Below are 25,772 nucleotides of genomic sequence, written 5' to 3'. Positions count from 1 at the left end.
GAATATTAAAATGACTTGTATGACTTTTTTTCTTTTTCAAAAATAAAAAAGATAAGAAATTGTTAAAACCTATGCAATATCTGTAATTCGATTTTAGCTTTTACCAATGTATAAAATCCAATTCCTTAAAATAGCAATATTGTTCCCCATTCTTTTGCCTGATTGTGGCTGTGATAAATTCATATGTACTGCATAAAAAAAATATATCTACCATTACTCTATTATTTAAATGAAAAATTACTTTCTACAAGGTTTTAAAAATTATTTCAGGTACATAGAGTACCTTAAAGGTATGGGTTGCACTTCTTTTTCACAAGTATGGGTTGCACAGTGTAAACAGTAAAGTTGAAAAAAAAGCTTTTCCTTAGTCTGCTGATTATTTGCATCACTGTTTTGCATTTTTATTCTTATATTCTGTCCTAAGTAATGTCAAACTAAATGCAATCCTAACATTCGTTTTTTTCACTCAAAAGATCAAACTTACAGCAAGCACATTAGCCATGGAAGGTATAGTTCTTTATGTCAAATTGTTGTCTGCTTTATATTTTTATTAGCTTGTTGCCTTTTTTTCTAACTGAAATTCTTTGAAATATGATTTTCTATTTAGACTAACTATTGTTTGTTCTAAAATTATACACTTACATTACCTGTTAGTTCTAAACAAATTTCTCTGGAAACATTTATTTCAACAGAACACAAATACAAAGCAGTCAGACAAAAGCCAGAATATGTGTACTTGAATCAATTAAATGCAGCAAGCAAAGCTTATATAGTAAGAGTGGTTGTTGCTGAGAAGGGAAGGGACATACTATCTTCCAAAAAAACAGCTTGATTCCAAACTTTACTTCTTAAAGATGAAAAGGTATATATTTATTGCTTTAGATATCATTGTATCCTAGATCTGCAATTTTCATATTGAAATTGAAAGAATTTACTGTAAAAAAGATTCATATTGTTACATTATTTATATTTTAAAGCATGACTAGCTGTAATCTAACCTATATAAAAAAAATTATGAACTGTATAGTAAATTACTTAGAAATACTATAAAGCAACTTAATTCTGTTTAAGTCATTTAAATAGTTGAATATTATAATTAAAACAAAAATACATCTGCATGCATAATTAGAATTTTACAGCCCATAATATATTTCATGCTATATTTCAAACATCTTCAAGCAAGGTTTTTTTTAAATAGAAAATAAATAGGTACTGATGATACAAGAAAAAAAACAGAAATTAATTATAAGCATCTTGTTAAAGACTTCTTCTTACAATGATGATAATCATGAATTAATAGTGTTAGAATCTTTACAAACAATCTTTTTATCACTTTATTGTTTACAAGTACAGACATTGCCTCGCAAAATTAACACTACCTTAGACGGAAAAAATAACAGATTTTATTCTCCTTACTTAAAATTAGGGTATATATACTTACCACCTTCGACCTACCATTGTATTATCAGAAATGTGCACATTGAAATTGTTTAATGTTATGCATATTGTAGGGTAATAGGATGCGTGGTACTTTATTTGGTGATCAAATTGAAGCTTTTGAAGATGCATTACAATATATAGGAGAATACGACATTTCTGCTGCACCAATTAGGTTCATAGATGAAAAATGGAGAACTGAGATCGATCAGTTTCCTTACCAAATGACTTTTGGTAGTAGAACTGTTATTCAGCCTATTCATCCAGAACTTGGACCAGTTCTACCTGACTATAAGCCACTAGCAAGTATACCTCGTGCAATAGATCCTGATGAAAAATACGGTATAATATTCTAAATTAACAATGTGCTTTTAGAAATAAAAAATAGAACCACTAATAGAATTTTTTGTAAATGGCAGGTGTAGTGGGTGTCGTATTATTTGTAGAAGAAGAACCAAGAAAAATTGAACCCAGGGAGGGAAAGTGAGAGAGCTTGGTCCGCGAAATAGTAATCACTGATGAAAGGTTCATTCTCATTAAACTAATTGTTTAGGAGTAAACACCATATACATTTCTTTATAAAAGCTGTATATTAGAGTCCTTATCAAATACATGTTTTTGTAACAGCTGTGATCAACCACTTACCATCTCAATGTGGAATGACCTTACAGATCCAAAATATTTTGATAAGCTATCAAATTGGGCAGAAACATTTAAGGTTATTGGTTTCAGGGCTCTGAAGCCAAATACTCGCCGCGGTAAGACAATAATTATTATAGTTTAGCTACGTAAATGATTCATTGCTATCAATAATTAACTACTGTATGCTGCAAATAGGCTTTTCAATGAATTCTGGTATGTCCACTCGAATAGTATATGAACCAAAGGGAAATCGAGCAACTGTTCTGTCTGACTGGTAATTTCTTAAACTAAACCTATTAAAAAAACTGCTCTATACATAAATAATCTTCTTTACTACTACTATTTTACCAAGCCTAATCTTTTCTTCTTTGCTACTACTATTTTGCAAGGGCTAACCTTTTCTATCAAAGGGTAGTGGATAGACAAGCAAGGGTATTAGAAATCAGATATCCAAGTGAAAACAGGAAAATACTATCCATTGCTGAACTCAAGCAGAAAAAGGTAAAAATTCATGCACTATAATCTATTTCAATAACTTCACAGTTAATCTAATATTGTGACACTACCAAAACCATCATCAATTATATTGTAAATGTAGCCTAGCAACACCTTACAAGAAGAAGTCCTCTGGATCGAAGTAACCATTGAAAACGCAGAACTAGAAAAGGTGAATGCTTATACTGGATGTTCAAACTGCTGGAAACGCACCAACCTTCCTTTGCAGAAACGCTATTCTTGTGCTGCATGTTCAAATAAGGAATGCATCAGTACTGAGAGGTATAATATTAGCAAACATTTACATCGAGCTTCATTTCTAGCTGCTACTACTAACAGATATTATTTAAAATTATATCAGGATAACTTTCAAATTTGAAGCTAGAGATGACACAGGAACAATGGCCTTCACAACATTCAATGATGACACAGAAAGGTTGTTCAGAAAAACAGCAGCTACAATCTACGCCATAAAAGAAGCGGTGAGTTGAATCTTTTAGTCAAACTTACACATGCACTATAACTTACAACTACTGCACCAGAACATAAGATTCACACTAATTATAATTCAAAATAAACATATTCTTAAACCAATTAAACCATACATTAATCGATTATAATGATTTTGATACAAAACAAATTTGTGCATCAAAACTTTATAGATGAACCAGAATAAAAAGGGAAAAAAAAACAAGAACAGAAAATAGAAAGAAGAAAAAGAATACTATTTTGAGTACATTCTGTTACTAACCATTCTAAAATATCAATACAGGATGATCAAGACGCTTTCAGAGCTATTCAAGACATGTTGAGCAGCACTCCATTCTATATTAAAGTAGGGCCTACTCAACACTTAGGTCAAAATAATGTGCTAGAGTGGACTCTTAAAACAATTGAGCTCAAAGAAAGTCTTGACATAGAACAGAACATTCAAGACACTGTAACCAATTTTGATCAAGGAAAAGATTCAATGGAGAAGCATTCATAAAATACCATTGTATCTGGCCATCTGAGCCATTTATTCCAACTCCAAAAATGAAGAAATCTTCAGAGGAACAAACTGAGGGAAGCATTTACACTGAAATAGCTACATCACCTCAGGAAAGTGCTGAAACTCTTAAGCGCAAAAAGTCATTAGGGAAAAGCCCTACGGAATCCGGAGATCAGGAAACCGATTTGGAACTGCAGACATCACAAACCGGTGCCAAGAAAAAACTTTGCTTTGGAGGAATGACCCAGAAAAAGCACACCAGAGGTCAAAACCCTGGAATTTCTCTAGGAAAAGAAGGTATCGATGATGTACTTCAGATTCCGCAGCCTCAACAAAAGCTAGACACACCTGTGATAGTGAAGACAGAGAAGGTGAAGAAAACACCATCAGACACTTCAACCAAGGAGACTTAGTAGTTCAAAGACTAAAGAAATATGTAGTAAATTACTGAAGCATTGAACATCATCTACCTAAGGTGCACTATCTGCACCTCTTTTGAATATTAAACCTTTTGCTTGGCTATAAGTATATGGGCAGCTATTAACATTTTGCTTCTGTTGAGACTGCGTATAAAAATATTTATCAGTACAACACATAGTTGCCCAAATATCTTATGTAGAACTCCAGCATCGCATAAAATTAAATCTCTGCTTTATGTCTAGAATCTCATGTATATAGGAATTAGATGCTGCAGACAAATATATTTTGAGGGTTTTCCCAGGAACACTAACAATAGTAAGTGTTCCAGGCAAACACCCAACTTAAATTATGTTATTATGTACTGCTGTGCTAATATGTACATTTATATATATATATATATATATATATATATATATATATATATATGAAAATATTTATAATAAATCTATTAGAAAATGTAGAAATGTATTGCTATTCATATACATTTTACCTTCATGATATTATCCTGCTCAAGATATAAAATACAAAAGCTACAAAGAACACAAAAGGAATCTCAAAATATATTAAAACTTTTAACTTTCACATTCAATCAAAGAACTTTTTATATAATAAGTCAAAACAACGGATAAAGAGAAGCCATTAACATTAGAAAATTATTAGATATTTTACATCCTAAATAAACATATTAAACCTAAATGCCTGACAGGGTAAAGTCGTATCCCCTAATCAAAAATAATTCCTAAGTCCTCTAACTAAAGCAGATAGGGAAGTAGGGTCGATCTCCACAGGGAAACAAGTCTTTCTATTCCTAATTAACTAAAATAAACTAGATTATGAAGTAACCAATATTTATATTTGAATAAGAAACTAAACTACTAAGATTGAGAATAGGGAGAAAACAATATATAAAAGGATCTAGGGCATAGGTTCACCAATAAATAATACTCCAGGGTAAAACATAGTAATCAATCATTGACATTGCATAAATAACATGATTAATAGGCTCTCGCAATTTATTAATCAACATAGATCTAACAGGCTCTCGCAATTTACTAGATCTAAGTTCCTATTGAAAATAGCCTTTAATATCGAATTAACATCTGCTCGATTCATCAATTCAGTATTGCTATACTTTTACAAGCCGTAATTGTAAAGCGTTAAAACAATTCAATAAGACATTATCATGCAATATCAAGAACCAATAATAGTCAATCATCAATGCATCAATTAACCAGATTGTAAAGGGCTTTCGCTACGTATTACAATCACACAATTAATTTACCGGTATTAAATCTCATCTCTCGAATCTCGACTTAACCATTTATAAATTAATTTGCCTATTGAAACTAGACCTAGACATCAACTCTCATCTCTCGAATCTCGAATCAATGTTGTCAAACTCATGCATAAAAGATAGGCCTAATCTAGTCACAGAGCATTAAATCAATCAACAACAACAAATTACCCCTTCATATTATTTATGGATCCCCTTAAACCCTAGAATTAAAACTACTCACACATATTAAAAACTAAACTAATCAAAGCAATAAAGTAAAACATGATTAAAGGAATAAAATAAACAACTAAGATTAAGAGAAGAGAAATCGTTACCAAAATAAAGCTGGAGTTAAGAGTAGAATTAAGAACAAAGGTTTAGGAGAAAGAAATCTAAGAGAACAATTAAGAGAGTAAAAGAAAGAGTAAAAAGAGAGAGAGGAAAGAGAACCCCTAAAATCGTATTATGGAGGAGTATTTATACTCCGTATAAATCCTAAACTAAAACAAACTAAAACGACTCTAATCGTCAACTAATAAATACACGCGCCCGATCGGGCGAGGCACCGCCCGATCGGGCACGCCTTTTTATCCTTAATACTAATCTCGCGCCTGGCTGGGCGCTTCACCGGGCGCCAACCTTAGCTTCTCCCGCCCGGCTGGGCGCGCCTCCGGGCGCCAGCCTCTTTGGCCGGGCGGCTCACTTGGGCCACTATTTGGACTATGATTGGGCTCCAATTCTTCGGGCCAATCTGGTTTTCTTCTTCCGGTCTTGAATACTCGGTCCAAATGCCCCAGTATCACCTATACCGAGCCCTTAATCACCGGTTCGATGGCTCTAACCGGCCCTGGGCTATAAAATCTGGTCGTGCTTCTCCAATGTTCGTGATTGGTCCAAAATATCTCGGGAAAATACTCCAAAAATATAAATCCCTGCAAAAGTCAACCAAATCTACGAAAACACTAGAAAACACCAATTAGTAATAAAAGTGGCTCTAAAGAGCCAAAAACACTACTAATTATGACCAAGGGACGGGAGTAAAATACTATATAAAATAGATACATCAATGCCTAAACTGGTCCAAGCATCAAATCAAACAAAATAGGGTTCCCATGTCGATAAACAATTATGGCCCCAACTCCATCAACAATAGCCTGGTCTTCATAGAACCAATTTACACCGTTCTTCAATAAACTATAAGTAATCAAATTGTTCTCCTTCATTAACTGAAGCTCAACATGCCACTGTTTCTTTCTATGGCATAATAAAGCCATAATACACGAATCCATATCATGAAAATGAACCCTAGAAAAAGGCACAGGAACAAGCTGCACAAATAAATAAGAATGTCATACTTTTTAAGCACAAAATACTCTCAACAAACTTAAAAATCAACACAGTACTTATAATTATGCCTTGCTGAATAGATTGACGATCAAATACATACTTAAACGATGGTTCAGGACATTCTGCCTGCATTTGAGTTAAATGTGCATCCATTTGCCCAATAGTAAGGGGAAGCCTTCTTCGAATAGGAATAGTAACAGCAGTAGGGGATGTTTACATGAGTCTTCTCCACTCCATCACAAGTATAAATTTTAGAGTGAAAAACAAAATCACTCATAAAATAGATTACCAAAATATCTCCTACTACGATATCATTATCTGACATAAATTCCTTCCACCCTGCATCAATATACATACCAATAATCTGATTGTCAATGCTAGTTTTATAAATAACTATGTTCCATGAGACTCCATTATTGCCCCGATAAATTCGAAAGCCTCTACACCGATGTGCTAAAATATGATAAAACAAAGAGGGAATCTCATATACAAAAACAAACAATCAGCAGCTGTAAACAAGTCTAAGAAATAAATATTCTTCTATCATTCATCTCTTAAAAAGTAGAATTATACCGCAACTACTAGATGTTCTTCTTCCACTTTTAAAACCCACTCTATTAAGGGATAATATCAATCCTAAAACCAAAAATAAATTCCAATTAAATACAACAAACATAAATAAATATAAACCTAATTTAGAAGATATAGAAACCTTTAGATCCAATACCATTATTCCTAGCTCGGGAATTCTACGACAACAACTAGGCTAAAATTTCCAAGCATATTGCACCTCTATATATAATAAATAAATAACTAAACATAACCATCTTATAGGCAACACAAAAATAAAAGTAAAAAACAGTGATTACTTATAGAATCCAACTTTGTACCTTGAGTACTATACATATAACATATAAAAGAAAACAATAAAAAAGTTACATTTTAATTACATTCAACTAATAAACAAGATGCCATTAGCTATTTTATAAAGCTATATTAAAAATTCCACTTCTTCTACCTTTACAAATTAGCAACTACTGTAATTGAATCAGATTTGCTTACATTGATTGATTTTTAAAGTGAAAACTTACGACACGGTTCAATTACACAAATTACCAATTCTGCCAAATTCAGTATGTCATTAAAGTGTCAACATCTTATAAACCTGTAGCCATGTGAAATTGTTAAAAAAAATAAAAATAAATAAGAGTTGATATGCTGTAAAAGTTTTAATGGCATGATAAAAGCTAAAACAACAAACATAATGCAATAAGAGGACAAATCTGTTTAACAGTAGTATAAATTATTATTCACAAATCTTCAACAAATGTAGAACATAAATAATGATATTTGAATAAAACTGATTTCACAGATTAAGTTAATTAGGGAGCTCAAAATAACCCTCTGCATAGATTATTATCATAAAAAACATTACATTGTAGAAGATCTCGAATCTTCATTTATTATTACAGCCCCATTTCTCAAGCATTACAATAACCTATCACTAAATCAACATCTAAAGAAACATAATCTCAAGCACAATCGGATCATTGCTCTGCAAAAATACAATTCCGATTTTCCCATATTCTAACTGACCATCTGCAATCACTTGCGAAATTCCACTCATTATCCTACTATGAATGTTTCCATTCAATCGGGAACAAATTTCGACGACAGAATCCCATCTTCTATCTCCAAATCGCATTTGAATTTCAGTCCGCATATTGACATGATCAGATTACCAAAGGCTACTGGAATTTCCTGCACATGTAACACATAAAATGCATTATGTACAATAAAATCACTTATTTAAAATTTTATAATCATAACTTAAATAAATATAAAAAGATACTAACCAAAGTATCTTCTTCATAGCATGTTGGTGTATTCACCCAAGGGAACCGTGGCTGATTCCCAATTCCTAGGGCAGCAAGAAAATCAACATTAGAAGAACCAATTCCACCACTTGACATAGACCTATGTAAAGGTTCCAGAGAACCAAACCTTTCCACCATCGACGATGAAAATATTCTTACATAAAATCTCCTATTCCCACCATAATATACGATAAGGATTTCACCTTCACAAATTCGATTATCATTGACAAACCCTTCCCAGCCAAAGTCTAATAGCATAAATTCCTTACTATGCTCTGTCACTTTCAGCAACTGAACAGTCCATACACGACTATTGCTGCCACGAATGACTTCCACTGGACTAGATACACCAGTTAACATAGATGTCCAACTCTCCGCTAACTCCTACAAAATAAATTTTAAAATAAATTTTAAAAATTCTATTGAAATCTAAATCCAAGAAATAAAAACACCTAGGAAAAACAAAATTATCGTTGATAAATATCCAAGAACAGGAAACAAAAACATTTTAAACAAATCGTTTTTTTCATACCAACTCTTTACGATATTCATCTTTGAAAAACAGCAAATGAGAAGGTAAATTTGTGTATAGAATCATAATTCCTGTAATCAAAAGAATTAATTCATAATTAGAATGCAAGCATATATATCAAATAGAATGAAGTTGTTATTTAACATTTACAGAAACAAAATCTAAGAAATTTCAGCCAATTTCAATCTCAATGAATTACTTTGTAAAAATTTGCATCAAAAAACATAGTAAAATACAAAAAATATAAAATAATCAAGCCTTTCAAACACCTTATCACAAAACTTTCCTTCAATTACTTGCACATTACAATAGAAACTGCATAAAAACTAATACAGAACTAAATAATTCTGAACATATATAGTACATCAGTTAGTAAATTGTGTATGAAAAACATCTCATTGACAGTAATTCCAATTAAAGATAATATTGATAAATATTGACCACATTTATAATAGCTTATTAACTATATATTAAACACATGTATAACTACATCAAGAATAAGACTTTCATAATGACTATAAATTGAATGCATTGAAGATAGATAATAGAAAACTTAACTATTCATGTAACATATATGAAAATTGCTCAGTCAATTTCAAACTTATATACTTATTAATCAAAACACAAATACAATAACTCCTTTGGAATTTGTCAAAGTACAAACTGAAAAATAAATACAAGATAAATACTCAAATTAAAACATTGATGTTACTTAACCAATTTTACTATAACATAGATCTACCACTCTATATAAAGCCAAGCAATATAAATTCAGCCACTACAAAAGTAGCTGACATATCAAAGCAGCATCATCAGCAATATATAAAGCGTTCCAGCATATGGATAAAGCAAGCAAATTCAGCAGTAACTGTAAATAAATTCAACAGTAGTCTGTCAAGCTACTAACCTACTATAGATTATAAGCTGAATTTAGTGCTACAGGTTAATGCTACATCATCTAATTATCATCTATTGTAGCACTAATTATCATCTATTGTAACACTAATTAGTTTTCATATGTTGGACAACCTACTTAGGTGAATGATTGCAATGAACATCATCTAATCCGATTATGAATGTCCTGCTACAATAGAGAATGAATTATTATTGTTAATTTGTTGATAAGGATCAACTTTACAGAATTTTATCAACAAAGCTACAACAAAGATTCCATTTCATTGCTTTAAACACATGCTGCAGCGCAAGAAAGAAGCATGCATGGCACTTATTCAGAGAAGACAACCATTGCAATTTATCTTCCACCATACATTTAAAGTTGTTGCCATGTGCACCTTAAACAGAAAAAATCAAAGCAACAATACCAAGCATTTGATTTCAAACAACCAATACCTTTTAATAGTTAGAGTAACAAGTGCCATTACTAATTTAGTAACAAGCGCCATCACTAATTTAGATAACAAGTGCCATTACTGCCAGATTACTAATTTTTTTCACCTTAATTTACCAAGCAAGACAATAATAAAACATTATTTTAACATAATATACACTTAATCATTAGCGAGCTTAAATCTAACTAATCCTAATAACACATATATATCTCATGGAACTTGAAGTTGAATACGGACAATATTTAGTCTAAAAAATATTAATTATGCTTAACAAATAGTTTTATTTATTTTTCCTTTTAAATCATAAAAAAGGTTACAATATTTAGTTTAAAAAATCAACAAGTAATAAAGGAAGTTCTAATTATAATTCTAATTAAACTAATATAGCTTAAATTAAAATAATAATTAGAATAAAAAGTCTTCTTTAGTTCATATCAAAATCAGATAGACAAAACTACTTAACCACCATAAATACAATCTAATAAAGAGCATTTGAAAAAGCACAAATAAAAGCACTACAAAACAAAAACAAAAATTATTATTATTATTTTTTAAAAAAAGCATTTTCTTACTAGGACTCAACATGTGAATGAAAAAATGCAAAATACTTCATTCCGACACATTGAAAAACAAATAGAAACCAAAACTTCTCTACAAAAAGAAAAACACAAATTCCTTATCATCCTAACTTACAAAATGCCTCAAACAATAATTACCAAAAAATATCAACTTCACCTTCCTATTATAAACCAAAAAACAATTTCAGCATTCATAAAAATACCATTCCATCTATACATAAAAACACAATCAGCAGCAAAGTTCGTGGTAAAACAGGGAATCAACACCAAAGTTGGTGGTAATGTATTCCCTTAAAATGCACTTTAATATAATTATGTTACCGGTGGTTAAATTCACTGCAGAAGTAACATATTAATATTAAAGTGTATAAATAAATCCCAAGTTATGCATTGAAGCAAATGAAGTGGGTGTTTATATGAAAGAAATGGAATTAATTTTCATCAGATGAATCCAACTCCAACAAATAAACTTGGGAGAAGTGTGCGAATATGAGAAAATCTATAATTTTAGAGATTTTCCATAATACGTACACACATATATATTTATTTAGGTGGGTTGTCAATAAATAAAATAACTTAAAAATTGACAACTAAACACCTAAATAAAAACCAAATTGGCCGGTAAAGCCAATGGTGTTGGTGTCTACATCAAAGAAATGGAATAATATTCCATAAAAGTAGATCATCTCCTACCGACCAACTTAATTTTGGAGGATTTTGCACGTTGGATGGCTAATAGCGAAAAAAGTTTTACATATCATTAGAAGAAATTGTATCTTAAGATTAAATAGTGTAAAATTACAATATTACCTTGTAATTCTTTTTACAAAGACAATTCTTTACATTCAATTATCGTATTTTGCAAGTTACCGAACTTAAATTGATTCTAATGCTAGGATCATACAAAGACTCTAATTGATTCTTTAAATGATATACAATATGCACAAATATGTTGGTTATAATGGTTGCTAGATTAAGAATACGGCTTAAGAGTAATGTTGTCTATTTTATCACTACATAGTACTATAGTAAAGTTGAAGGGATCTTCTCAGCAGCAACCAAATCATAATAAAGTAAATCTGCCTTAAAAAGCTTCAACTTCTCTGATGCTTTGTCCAGCTGTTTCAAATGCTCATATTTGGGATCACCTGCACAACAATAATCAACAAATAATAGCCAATAAATATATATTCCTAGGCTTTTTTTGATTTGGTATCTTAATCAATGATCATCTAAACACACTTGTAGACAATTCTTAATTCTTATTGTTGTACAAAAGCAACCTACTTAGTATTTAGTAGTGGAAATTTTATACAAATAATTTAGTACTAACACAACTACATACCTCCATCCACTTGCACAAAAATTTATTCTTAAGCCGTATTGTTGTATGCTTGTAATTTAGTTTTATGTTATCAGTTTCCATTTAAGAAATACTATAAATTATGATATTGAATTCCCATGCAATCAAACTATGTGTTGCAATTTAGTTTCTAAGTTTAAGTCTAATAGTTTAGACCTAATGTATTGGCCTTATCACAAAAGGTCAAATATTAGTCATACCATAAAAATTCGGATATTTTAGATTTTAACACCACACAAAAACTCGAAAATGGTTTTTAACACCTCAAAAAAAATAATTGATTTTAACACCACACAAACTAACAAAAAATTGGTATTACCACCACTAAACGGATTCCTAAACGGAATCAGTTAAGTGCCACGTGTCGCTTTCTTATTGGCCAAAAAAATAAAAAAAAATTAAAAAAAAATCAAAAGACCTAAAACTACCCAGCCACCGCGCCACCACCGCCTAACCACCCACCGACCCCTGCCCTCCCAAAAACCACCACCAGCGACGCCTTCGCTCATCCAACCTAGCTGAAACCTCCCCTTCCCTTTCCCGCAACCGCTTCGCCCCCAAAAACCACCTAACCCAAAACCCTCCTACCCTAATACGGTCACGATTCCGGCCAAAAATGGTCGAAATCGGCCGATTAAGGCAACTCAACCCCAAAACCAGCCGATTTTGTCCAATTATGGCCGGAATCGCGACCGTATTGGGGAAGGAGATTTTGGATTTGGTCGTTTTTGGGGGCAAAGCGGTTGCGGGAAAGGGAGGGGGAGGGTTCATCTGGATTGGGGGTGTGAAGGCGTCGCGGCCGGTGGTGGTTTGGGGGAGGGAAGGAGTAGGTTTGTGGTTGGCGGTGGTTGCGCGGTGGTGGGGCTGGGGTGGCTGGGGTAGTTTTAGGGTTTATTATTATTTTTTTTTAATTTTTTAAAATTTTTTTAAACAACTAAAATGATGACACGTGTCACTGAGCACCCCACTTAACTGAAATTTTGGACGGAATCCGTTAAGTGGTGGTAATACCAATTTTTTGTTAGTTTGTGTGGTGTTAAAATCAATTTTTTGTTTTTTGGAGGTGTTAAAAACCATTTTCGGGTTTTTGTGTGGTGTTAAAATCTAAAATATCCTAAAAATTCAACTCCTACAATAAAAAATTATATTAAACATCAAGATATTTTAATGATTACTTTCCAATTTACATTAGTATAAAAAAAACTAAAGTCATCTCATATAGCATAACCAAATTTAAATAATCAATCAAAACATATCACAACCAATCAAAATATAGCAAATTACATTAGAGGATAGACGACACTTATAACAAATTAACAACACTAAACTACGGGAGTTTTTATTATACCAAATTAATCTATTATAGAAGACGTTCGTATTAAGCAACAAAAATATTTATAGACATTGACAAAATATTACTAACTCCTACCCTTTTAAAATTTAACATACACCTAACCTATCAATTAATAAAATTAAATTACATTAACACAAAAACTACTACTAATTACACACTAATCACGACGGCAAAATAGCGTTGGGGGACCGCGCGCGTAGCGCGCGGGCCAACAACTAGTTAATTAAATGTGAACAGGCCCTTAATAAGTGTTACAGTTTGATCGGCACATAGTTTTAGGTAAGTGGAGTAGTTTTAGTATTAAAAATTGTAAAAGAAAGATAGTGGGGTTAATAGTTTACTGAAAAGTAATGAATGAGAGGAAATATATAATAATAATAATAATAATAATAATAATAATAATAAAATAATAATAATAATAATAATAATAATAATAATAATAATAATAATAATAAGGAAATTTTGATTTTTACCACCTTCAAATAACGACTTCATTGAATTTACCACCTCCAAAAAAAAAAAGATTTACTTTACCACCTCATAAAAAAATAAAACATCAGTTTTACCACCTAAGCCTTACTCCGGTGGCGAAAACTGCCAGTGGGGCCACCATAATAGCTAGCCTTTGAAATTATCCCCAAATTCTTTCGATTTCCCTTCTATTTAAACTAACCTTCTTCATTTCTACATCAAATTGTTGAAGATTGAAGTTTTTTTTTTTTTTTTTTTTTTTTTTTTTTTTTTTGCGATTTTCTTCACAAATCCTTAATTTGGGTAGTAAATGAGCCAAAGTTCATCTTATAAAGTTATAATTTGCTTGTAGCTTGGTTTTTGGTCTGATTTGTATCCTTAATGGCTTAAGGATTGCAAACAAAAAACATGTTTGATCTTATAAATACCGAATGGATGAGCAACAACAATTACTCATACCTAAGCTGCTTCAATTTCTGTTTCCTAAACCTGAATGTTATATGACAGAGGTTTCAGAAAACAGACGGCGACGAAGAATAGATCCGACTTCTAGAAAAAATTTGTACTCGTAATTCAGAGGTAGTATTGTCATTTCTACTGCCAATTTTTCATTGAAACTAATTGTATTTGAACACAATTACCATAATCTAACCCTAATTTTACTGCCTAATTGAAATATCAAAAACCCCCAAATTAATTTACACTTACATGAACCCTAATTATTTACAATATGAAATTGGGGTTGAATTAATAACAGAAAACATGCAATTTCAATTATACTTAGCAATTGCAACATAATCACGCAAACAATTGCAAAAAATTACAACAGAATTCATGAAAATTGCTTACCTTTTCGCTATTGGTCGTCGAATAGTCGATTGATTCAGGGCCGAGTACAATCTTCAATAATTTGATAGTTTGAGGATGTGGGATAGTTAAGGATCACCCAAAATCAGAATTTGAAAAGAAAATGGCAAAAAAAAAAAACTTCAATCTTCACAAAATAGATGTAGAAATGAAGACGTTAGGTTTAAATCAAAGGGAAATCGAGAGAATATGGGGATAATTTAAAAAACTAGCTGTTACGGTGGGCCCCACTGGCGGTTTCCGTCACCGGAGTTAGGCTTAGGTGGTAAAACTAATGTTTTATTTTTTTATGAGGTGGTAATTAAGTAAATCTTTTTTTTTTTTGAAGTGGTATATTCAATAAAGTCGTTATTTGAAGGTGGTAAAAATCAAAATTTCCTAATAATAACAATAATATTAATAATAATAATAATAATAATAATAATAATAATAATTATAATAATAATAATAATAATAATAATAATAATAATAATAATAATAAAGTAGTAGTGGGTTTGGGTGAGGACCATGAGAGGAGAAGGATATATGAAGTACGAAGTATTATTTAAAGGTAGCTCTTTGCCAAAAAAAGTAAGTGTAACACTTATTAAAACACAGAAGGAGTATATTAGATTCATATGACGGAAGTTTTAAATTATTTGCATCACTTTACTTTTTAGTTAACTAGATTAGAATATTAGATCATTAGATCCCGTGCTATGCACGATTGTTTTAATTACCCATATTTTCATTTGACAAATTAAGTTATTTATAGCGTAAATTATAAAGATTGTTAAATATCTTGAACAAAATTGAAGTAACATGGAATATTTGATAAAGATAGAACAAATTCTTAAAAAATATTCCACCAAAATTACATATTTTTGAAAAAGATTATATATTTCCTTATTATTCCATAATTAATTTCATATTTACATTAAATAAATTGGTAAATATTATTGCTCATCTATAGTAATAATATATATAAAGACAAATGGCATCTTAGGTGATAAATTTCACTATCCCCAAATTGCCCTTCTCAATTTACAAAATTACCTTTCATTTTTTCAATTTATAAATAAAAAATTAAATTTTATTTTAAATAAGAAAAACTATTCTATCACTGGTTTTTTTTTTTAAAAAAAAGAAAAAACTGCTCTATTCCACATCAAACAGAAAAATACTGCTCTATTAAAAAAAACTGCTCTATCATATACTCTTCCACGTTAAACAATCCGTTATTCTTTTCAATTTTTTTTTTTTAAAAAAAAAAAGAAAAATCTCATCAAGCTTATATGCTAACTGCTAAAATATGCATGTTACCCAATTTTTTTTTCCTCTAAACAAATCTCATAAGCTTCAATCCTCAAAATCTATAATATCATATGTACTTCTTAATTATATTGGCCTCATTAACGTTTCTAGAAAAACCTTAGGTTAACCCCAAAATTCATTATTTCGTTTAATTATAAACCATATAAGTCAATTGTCACTTTCAAGAAACCATCTTTTTTTTCAAGTATACATTTATATTAGGTTAATTTGATTATTTTTACTATTTCGATTATGATGATGATGGTATTAGTTGAATTTGTAGGAATTATTGATTGGTTGACTACATCAGACTCAACCAAGAACACAAAATCACGAACATTTGCTTTTTTTTTCGAGTGACATTATTTTCAAAAAGGTAAATTAGTTGAATTTTAAGGAATTATTGACTTTTTGGTTGGTTGACTAAATCAGACTCAACAAATAATACAAAATCACGAACATTCGATTATTTTTCGAGTGACATTATCTTCAAAAATGTGAATAATCTTTTTTTACTTCTAATTTTAAAAATAAATTTATCTGACATTAATCCACGGGTTTTATGGTTTGTTTGATGATAATTAAAAAAATGATGATTTTAAATTTCTAAAAGCCTGATATTATATTTTGTGATTACAATTAGGATAATGTTTTAGGATAAACCTCATTCCTAATTTATGTAAACTAATATAAATTATTTATTTTATATTGCAGAATGTCAGATTCACATGCTCCTTTCCATTATTTAAATCCTGCTTCAAATAAATGTTAGAAATCTTAGAATGATTAGATTGTATGATATTCAACCTGCCAAAAATGATAAAGGAAAATATGGATGAAAATGGTTCTTCAAAATAAACCGATATGTATAAATAATTTTTCTACTCCCACTTTATATTACACAAGCTAAGAGAAGGGTACGCGTGTACAATATAAAATTTTTATACTGTTTATATAGTTGATAAAAAAAACTTTTTTGTACATAACTTACTTAAAAAAACATAGTAATTAATTATTAAAAAATATATTAAGGACACACTAGAAATTGACATATGTCATTGCTGGTGTGTCTTTTAGTATATATTGATAAACTCTCATTATCTCTATAATTAAAAAAAAAATCTCTCTCATTTCCAAAAACGGCCTAAATGTCTATAATTTGTAAAGGGATGAAACTAAAAAAACAGAAGAAGTACTATAGTTAGTGCTTGTTCTCTTCATTTTATTTTTACTAAAATAAAATTATTTTTCTATTACTTTGCATATTTGTTATTTTATAGCTAATGCTTCTGCTCAATGTGGTTCCAAGTCATGGTTTTCATGAGAGTTAACCTGACCTACTTGTTCCTATTATGTTGAATATCTTGATCAATGTAGCATGAGAGGTATCATATATACAAAGGAAATTTTGATTTTTAACACCACAAAAAAAAAAACACAAAAATGATTTTTAACACTACAAAAAAAAGTTTTTATTTTAACACCACAAAAAAAATCACAAAATTGGAAATTACCACCAATTAACCCATCTTTGGATGAAATCCATTAGGTAGGTCTCATAAAGTACACTTGTCACAATTGTGTTAGCTAAAAAAAGAATATTTTTTTAAAAATAAAACAAACCCTAAAACTAATACAACCACCCTACCACCACCAAGTCCACCACCGACACCCCACCACCACCAACACTCACTACCACAGGCACCCTCTTCCCCACGCTATCTGCGCAGCCCCGCCCCCAACCTTACCTCCGGCGTACCGTGAACCACCTCCCGCAACCAGGCCGACACCCATTATATCCCCAAAACGGTCGCACTACCCAAACCGGCTATGAAATCGGCCACTAACGGCCGAAATCAGCCAATTTGGGGGTTGAGTGGTTGTTTTCAACCCTAAACTGGCCGATTTCGGTCATTAGTGGTTGATTTCGTGGCCTCTTTTAGGGAGTTGAAGGCCGGCCGTTTGGATGGGTTATAGGGGTGTCGGTCAGGCTAGGGTTGCGGGAAAAGGGTCGGGGGAAGGTTATCGGAGGTCGACCTAGGAAGGGGGTTCGCCGGAGGTGGGGTCGGGGGTGGGGGCTGCGCTGGTTGGGTGGGGGAAAGGCTTCCTATGGGGGTGATGGGGTGGCTGGGCCTTTTTTTTAATTATTATTTTTTCTATTTTCTTTTCTTTTTTAGCCAACTATATTGAGACACGTGGCATTGTGGCCCCACTTAACGAATTTCATCCTAAAATCTGTTAAGTGGTGGTAAAAACAAAATTTGGAGGTTTTTGGTGGTGTTTAAACATTTTTTTTTTGTAGTGTTAAAAACCATTTTTGCGTTTTTTTATGGTGTTAAAAATCAAAATTTCCTATATAGAATTAATGAAGTTTTATTTCTCTGACTCGTCAATGTCTTTGTTTGGGTTAGAATTCATAGAGCTCATACCCTTTGGTGTAGGTATGTCTCCAACTCCTTCATTGGATCTCCTCCTAGAGTAGCAGGCTTCAAGCGCGGTTATGTAACCTCGTTGCGCTGCATGATTCAAAAAAATGTATCGGTTTGAATTACACACATCTATATGTGTCAAATATATATAGACATAATATTTACATGTTATATAATATATAATATAAATTATTCTATGATTAAAAATATACAAGACTCCTGGTGTGTATAAGTTACGCGATATTATACACACCACACCAAAAGTCTTCTTTTTTTTTTGTGTGAAGTGGTCCTAGATGTTTTTTGAAATATTGTATACTTAGCTTTGTAATCTAAGTATCAACCATTTATGGTTCCAAATTATATGTATAAATTTCAACATATTTTTCCCCAAAAATCCATCTTGATGTATACCCAATCTCCCATCACTCACTAGTGATGGTGGTAGGAGTAGGTAGAAACAACACATTTTCACCCATACATGCTCACAACTAAACTCTTAGTTGACACCAGTAGTAGCCTTCCTTAGCTCCAAAGCTCTTCCTTGTAACTCTTGATTTGATCTAGGTGACTTCCATCCCATACTATAATCGCTTTGCTTCCCAATCCTTTAATCATGTTTATTGCCAAAGAAGTGACATTTGGAACAACACTAAGTGATGTTTCTACTCGATGTTGTGCCAAGTCATGGTTTTTATAAGAGTTAAATTGGCCTCCTTGTTCCTACTATATAGAATATCTTGATCAATGTAGCATGAGCGGTGTCATATTTATAAGGATCAATGAATTTTTTTTTCTTTAACTTATCATCGTCTTTGTTTGGGTTAGAATTCATGGAGTTAGTACCCCTTGATGTAGGTACGTCCCCAACTCTTTCTTTGAATCTTCGTCGGAGTAGAAGGCTTCAAGCGCGGTTGTAGAACCCTGTTGCATTGCATAATTAAAAATAAAAAATAAAACTACCACTTTAAATTACACATACTTATATATGTCAGATATATTTACACTTAATATTTATATGTAATATAATATATAATATATGACATATGAATTTAATATATAATATAAATTTGTTTAACATTTTATGATTAAAAATATATATAGGACTCTTAGTGTGTATAATAAGATACATGATACTATGCAGAAAGAGGGTTTTTGTGTGTGTGTGTGTGTGTGAAGTGGTCCTATATGTTGTTTGCAATATTGTATACTTAGCTTTGTAATCTATATACCAAACATTTATTGCTCCAAATTATATATATACACATAAAAATAATCTCAAATGTAACTCACGACTTCGCCCTCTCTCCCCTTCCTCATCTTCCTTACCTTTTCTAGAGCTACTTTGTCACATTCTCAAACCCTCCCTATCTTCACCTAAAATAAGAGATCAACAAACTACGAGGTATCCTAACTAACATATATGTGTCAAATAAACGACTTTTGGTGGTACATAATAAAGTCTCCCTACGACTATATATGGTGTTTGACACCGGAACATCTTTGACTAATCTATCTCTATTGTTGATAGACGCGGTTGTGTATTTATAAAAAATTTCTTCCTTGACAACGACGGAACGATAATGAGCTTTGCTATAACTAAGTGAATTTTTAGTTTGGATGAGGTTATTAATGTTGCATTGCTTTCCAGTTTAACTACTCTACAAGGATTTATCTGATCTTTTATCATTTTTGGATTTCATCTACAAAAATGGAATTAATTTGCTTAGGATATGCTAGAGCAAAATTTAATTTGAATATATTTGGTAACAATCTAATGAGGGAGATGAATATAGAATCGGATATACTCTTGATGAGCATGACTTAGCCATGTATTTCTATCATCAACATTGTTCAAAACTAGTTTAAGTTTTGTACCACGCACCATATAAATTTTTTTTATCTATATTTAATTATTAAAATAAAAAAATTGTTTAAATTTAATGTGGACAATTGAAGTGAAATATGTTTTTTTGTTACTTTACGTATTTGCGAAAATGAAATATAGAATACCATATGATAGAGTCAATCAAAGCAAACTGGTATTTTAAATAAGGGAAATTCTCAACGTTGACCCACAACTTCTGTAACACTGAAATGGTGATTGTAGACACCTAATTGTGTCTCCCCAAAAACCAAACCTAGTGATGAGTACTTTTCACGTCATTGATTATCGAGTAAGGTGAAATGTTGAAAAGTTTCCTGAATTTTCCCTTTTCTAAAAAGAGTACGTACCTTATGTCTACCCACCTTCACCCTTTTTCACCACTAAGCCTACTAAGCCACCCTCAATTCCAATTGCCTCCCATACACCCCTTGACCACAATCAAATCATCTCATTCTATCCTTTTCTCTCATGATCTTAAACCATCCACCACCCTAGCTTGTAAAGCTACCATGACCACCGCCTTTTATTTCCTTCTTTCTTTCTCAACCACGAGAATCACATTCTCTTATTTTTTTTCTTTCTCGCCACGCCAACCGCCAATATGGGATAAGATTTTGTCTCATTTTTTTATTAAAAAAAATCAACATTATTGCAGCACATCATTTCAGTAACTGGTTAGCCTTGTCATTTGAGGTTTAGGACCATTTGTTGGATTTCTGTGAATCCGACTCGCCGCGGAAGGAAACCTGAGCCAAGACCACACTCACAATAATTATAACCAACAACAAGCTAGATTAAGAAAGAGATTAATACCTTTAGCGCGTGCTTCGCTCACTAATAGAGATCTTAATTTGAAAACACTAAGCCTCGCTCACACGAGGACCTCCAACGAAGTCCACCCGCGACCCGAGCACCAAAAATGGTCTATTGCTCAGGAGTTATCTAAGCTCGACCTAAATTCGAGTAATTAATTGTGTTAAAAGTTTTTCACAACGGTGATGCCTTTTTCAACACTTACTCGAGTGCTTTTCCCAATATCTCAAGTTAGGTATTTATAGGGAAAGGCAAGAGTGAGAAAAGCTCTCCCATCAATGTGGGAGATTTTATTTTTCCATTTTATTTTAAATGAAAAATAAAATTAATGATCAAGCTACAAATAAATCAACAAGTGGCATGCTCATAAGAGAGGTTTGGTGAGGACCATTTGGAGAAGGAGGGGGGGGGGGACCAAACTTGCTCCTTACTCCTCTCCCATAGCAGGCTAACACATTTCCTTAAGCCAATCAAAGCGTGCCATGTGGAACCCCCACACTTAGGCACCAAGGCACCCAATTGTGGGCTGCCAGCCGGTGCTATGCCCTTTGGCTCAGCAGGCCACGCACCAAGTGTGCGAGCTGCTTGGCCAAGGCCTGCTACTAGCATGCCACACACCTTGTGCGAGCTTCTAGTTGTAGCCTGCTAGCATGCCTCGCACTTGGTGCCGGCTGCTAGATGTAGCTTGCTAGCAGGCCTCGCACTTGGTGCGGGTTGCTAGCCTCGACTTACTAGCATGACATGCACTTGGTGCGGGCTGCCAGCCTTGGCCAGCTGCTAGCATGCCTCGTACATGGTGCGGGCTGCTAGCTGGCCTTGCTAGCCAAGGTGCGCTATCACGCATTGCTAGCCACCTTTCTAGGCCATATGCCCCTAGCACTCGGTTTGCTCGGGGCATTCCGATGCTAGGGGTATTTTGGTAATTTTGTTGATTTATTAGTAATTTTTTCGTCTCGTCTTTTATTATTTTCGACTCGACTTCTGACGCTCGATTTTGACGCTCCAAGATCGAATTTCTGACGTCTAAATATTAATTACTTGGGTGACTCATTAATTCCTTCCAATCTAATTAATTCATCACGTCGATTCGTTAGTTGCTTAGGTGTGACCCGAAGGGTTCAGTCAAGATTAAGCTGTAATATTAATTATACATGATATTACTAATCGGAAGCGGCCTCCACCCATGCATTCGGATCACTTCACCTCACTGAATAATTAGTTTTTGAATAATTCCAAACCCTCTATCAGAATAATAAACTTGTGCATTTAGTGTATAGCCTTTTTCCTATGTCACTTATTGTCTTTTCATGAACTATAAGGTAAGATTTGTTCGTCATCCTTATTACGTCCTGAAGTGTTTCTCGATCCCGAGTTCGATTTTCAATAAACAAATGATTTCTAAAATCCATCCGAGCATGACCATGCATTTTACAGTCTCCTTCTTCGAGAGGCCTTGTAAACAACAAAGACATCTTCCCTATTTTTAGTAGGGGGACATTCCCAGTCTTGTAATGTAGCTTTTCTTACTGAGAGGACCTAGCCGCCCGAGTGTTGCCGTTATAATCCCCTTTTACGACAATTTTTTGTCAATATCAAAGCGGACTAGTACTCAAATAAGAGAACTCACAATACCCATGGTCGAGGAAATAGGTTCCGATAGCCATAATGAGAAGTATACTTATGACGATTTTTAATCTCTTAAGATATTCTCATAGGTCGATCCTATATGGTTCCAAACCAATACCTGTACAAATGATTTATAACAATCACGTCCTTGTAGCACAAGAAACGGTGCTATAAATCAAACTACACACTAATCTGGAGTGGTCATTAATCATCTATCGTTTAAATGACCTTGATTAGGGATAATTCTCGATTATAATATTCAATGTTCACTTAATAGGTGTTTCCTTATTAAGACTGGTCTTGATACCTTATTTCGAATATTCTCATAATCGAATTGACTCATTATTTAATCCTAAACCACAATTAAATAGCAAACGGAGTGATAAAATATTGCATGAAATTTAAATTACTCCAAAACTTGAATGGTTTTTCTTAGTATCTTACATTAAATGTTCAAAAATTAACTAAAACACTAAACAAGGAAATCAAAGTCAGTCTCCAACATGCCTAATTTCCATTGCCTCAACGTGCTTGTTATGCTTCACTTGAGGCAAAGGTTTAGTAAGTGGATCAGCTACTTTATCATCCGTTCCAACTTTGCAAATTTTGATTTCACCTTCTGATTTCCATTCTCGAATCATGTGAAATCACCGTTTAACATGTTTGACCTTCTGATGTTCCCTTGGCTTTCTGGTCTGAGAAATAGCTCCATAGTTGTCACAATAGAGGGCTATTAGACCCTTGATTGAGGGTACAACATCAAGTTCACTAACGAACTTACGAATCCAAATAGCCTCCTTAGCCGCTTCAGCAGCTGCCAAGTATTCGGCTTCAGTTTTAGAATCTGCAATTGTGCTCTACTTGACACTCTTCCAACTAAACGCTCCTTCATTTAGACAAAACACATATCATATTGCAATTTGAAATCCTCTATGTTTGTATGGAAGCTCGCGTCGATCTAACCTTTAACAACTAATTCCTCTAAACCACCATACACCAGGAATTTATCCTTATTCCTCTTCAGGTACATACTTTAGGATATTCTTGGCCACAGTCCAAAACTCCAATGGGCCTCTCCTGGGTCTGATTGGTAACGACTTGTAGCACTCAAGGCATACGATTCATCTAGCCTAGTACATATCATGGCATACATGATCGATCCAATAAGCGAAGCATATGGAATCTGATTCATCCTTTCTCGCTCATCAGGTGTCTGTAGACACTGCTTCTTGCTTAGGGTTATGCCATGTGACATGGGTAGGTGACCACTCTTGGCCTCCTCCATGCCGAATCGAGCTAGTACCTTATCAATATAAGTACCTTGGCTCAATCCAATCATCCTTTTCGATCTATCCCTATAGATCTTGTTGCCTAGTATGTACTAAGCCTTTCCCAAGTCTTTAATTGAAAAACAATTTCCGAGCCAGGACTTTACATACTCTAACAATGGAATGCTGTTTCCAATGAGCAATATGTCATTGACATATAAGAGTAGGAAGGTGACAGGGTAAAGTCCTATCCCCTAATCAAAAGTAAATACCTAAGTCCTCTAACTAAAGTAGATAGGGAAGTAGGGTCGATCTCCACAGGGAAACAAGTCTTTTTACTCCTAATTAATTATTATAATCTAAATTATCTAAGTAACCAATATTTATATTCGAATAAGAAACTAAACTACTAAGATTGAGAATAGAGAGAAAACAATATATGAAAGGATCTAGGGTATAGGTTCACCAATAAATAATACTCCAGGGTAAAACATAGTAATCAATCATTGACATTGCATAAATAACATGATTAACAGGCTCTCGTAATTTACTAATCACCATAGATCTAACAGGCTCTCGCAATTTACTAGATCTAAGTTCTTATTGAAAATAGCCTTTAATATCAAATTAACATCTTCTCGATTCATCAATTCAATATGGCTATACTTTTACAAGCCGCAATTGTAAAACGTTAAAACAATTCAATAAGAAATTATCATGCAATACCAATAATCAATAATAGTCAATCATCAATGCATCAATTAACCAGATTGTAAAGGGTTTTCGCTACGTATTACAATCACACAATTAATTTACCGGTATTAAATCTCATCTGTCGAATCTCAACTTAACCATTTATAAATTAATCTGCCTATTGAAACTAGACCTAAACATTAATTCTCATCTGTCGAATCTCGAATCAATGTTGTCAAACTCATGCATAAAAGATCTGCGCAAATATAGTCACAGAGTATTAAATCAATCAATAGGAAATTAATCTAGCATTGATAATTAACAACAACAAATTACCCCTTCATATTAATTATGGATCCCCATAAACCCTAGAAGTAAAACTACTCACACATATTAAAAACTAAACAAATCAAAGCAATAAAATAAGTCATGATGAAGGGAAATAAGATTAAGAGAAGAGAAATCGTTACCAAACTAATCTGTATAATGGAAATAATCAAGAACAAGAGTTGAGAGAAGAGTTAAGAGAGAAAAAAGATCCTAAGTAGAGAGAGAAAATCTAAGGAAGAAGAGAAGTGAAATTCATCGTCCTCCCGCGTACTTAAACAAAACTAAAACAACTTCCTAATTAGAAACTAATTGCTCGTCAAAAGAGCTCTTCCAGAAACACGTGCCCGATCGGGCTAGAGGCCGCCCGATCGGGCGCGCCTTTAGCTCGCACTGCTCTTCTCAACATCCGCGCCCGATCGAGCTAGCAGCTCAC

General features: G+C 32.8%; 2 long non-coding RNA genes across 2 annotated transcripts; both read left to right on the top strand.

Moving 5' to 3' along the window:
• The first annotated feature begins 405 nt into the window (after positions 1-405).
• On the top strand, positions 406-824 carry LOC110726067. Its single transcript, XR_002512308.1, has 2 exons — positions 406-507; positions 693-824. It is a non-coding gene; the product is annotated as an uncharacterized LOC110726067 (long non-coding RNA).
• A 1,774-nt stretch (positions 825-2,598) lies between these two features.
• Positions 2,599-3,503, top strand: LOC110726065. The gene is made up of 3 exons (XR_002512306.1): positions 2,599-2,856; positions 2,936-3,056; positions 3,347-3,503. It is a non-coding gene; the product is annotated as an uncharacterized LOC110726065 (long non-coding RNA).
• The last annotated feature ends 22,269 nt before the right edge of the window (positions 3,504-25,772 follow it).

The sequence above is a fragment of the Chenopodium quinoa genome, unplaced genomic scaffold (genome assembly GCF_001683475.1).
Source record: "Chenopodium quinoa cultivar QQ74 unplaced genomic scaffold, ASM168347v1, whole genome shotgun sequence".
Classification (NCBI taxonomy): Eukaryota; Viridiplantae; Streptophyta; class Magnoliopsida; order Caryophyllales; family Amaranthaceae; genus Chenopodium; species Chenopodium quinoa.
This window is presented reverse-complemented; position numbering and strand designations above follow the sequence as displayed.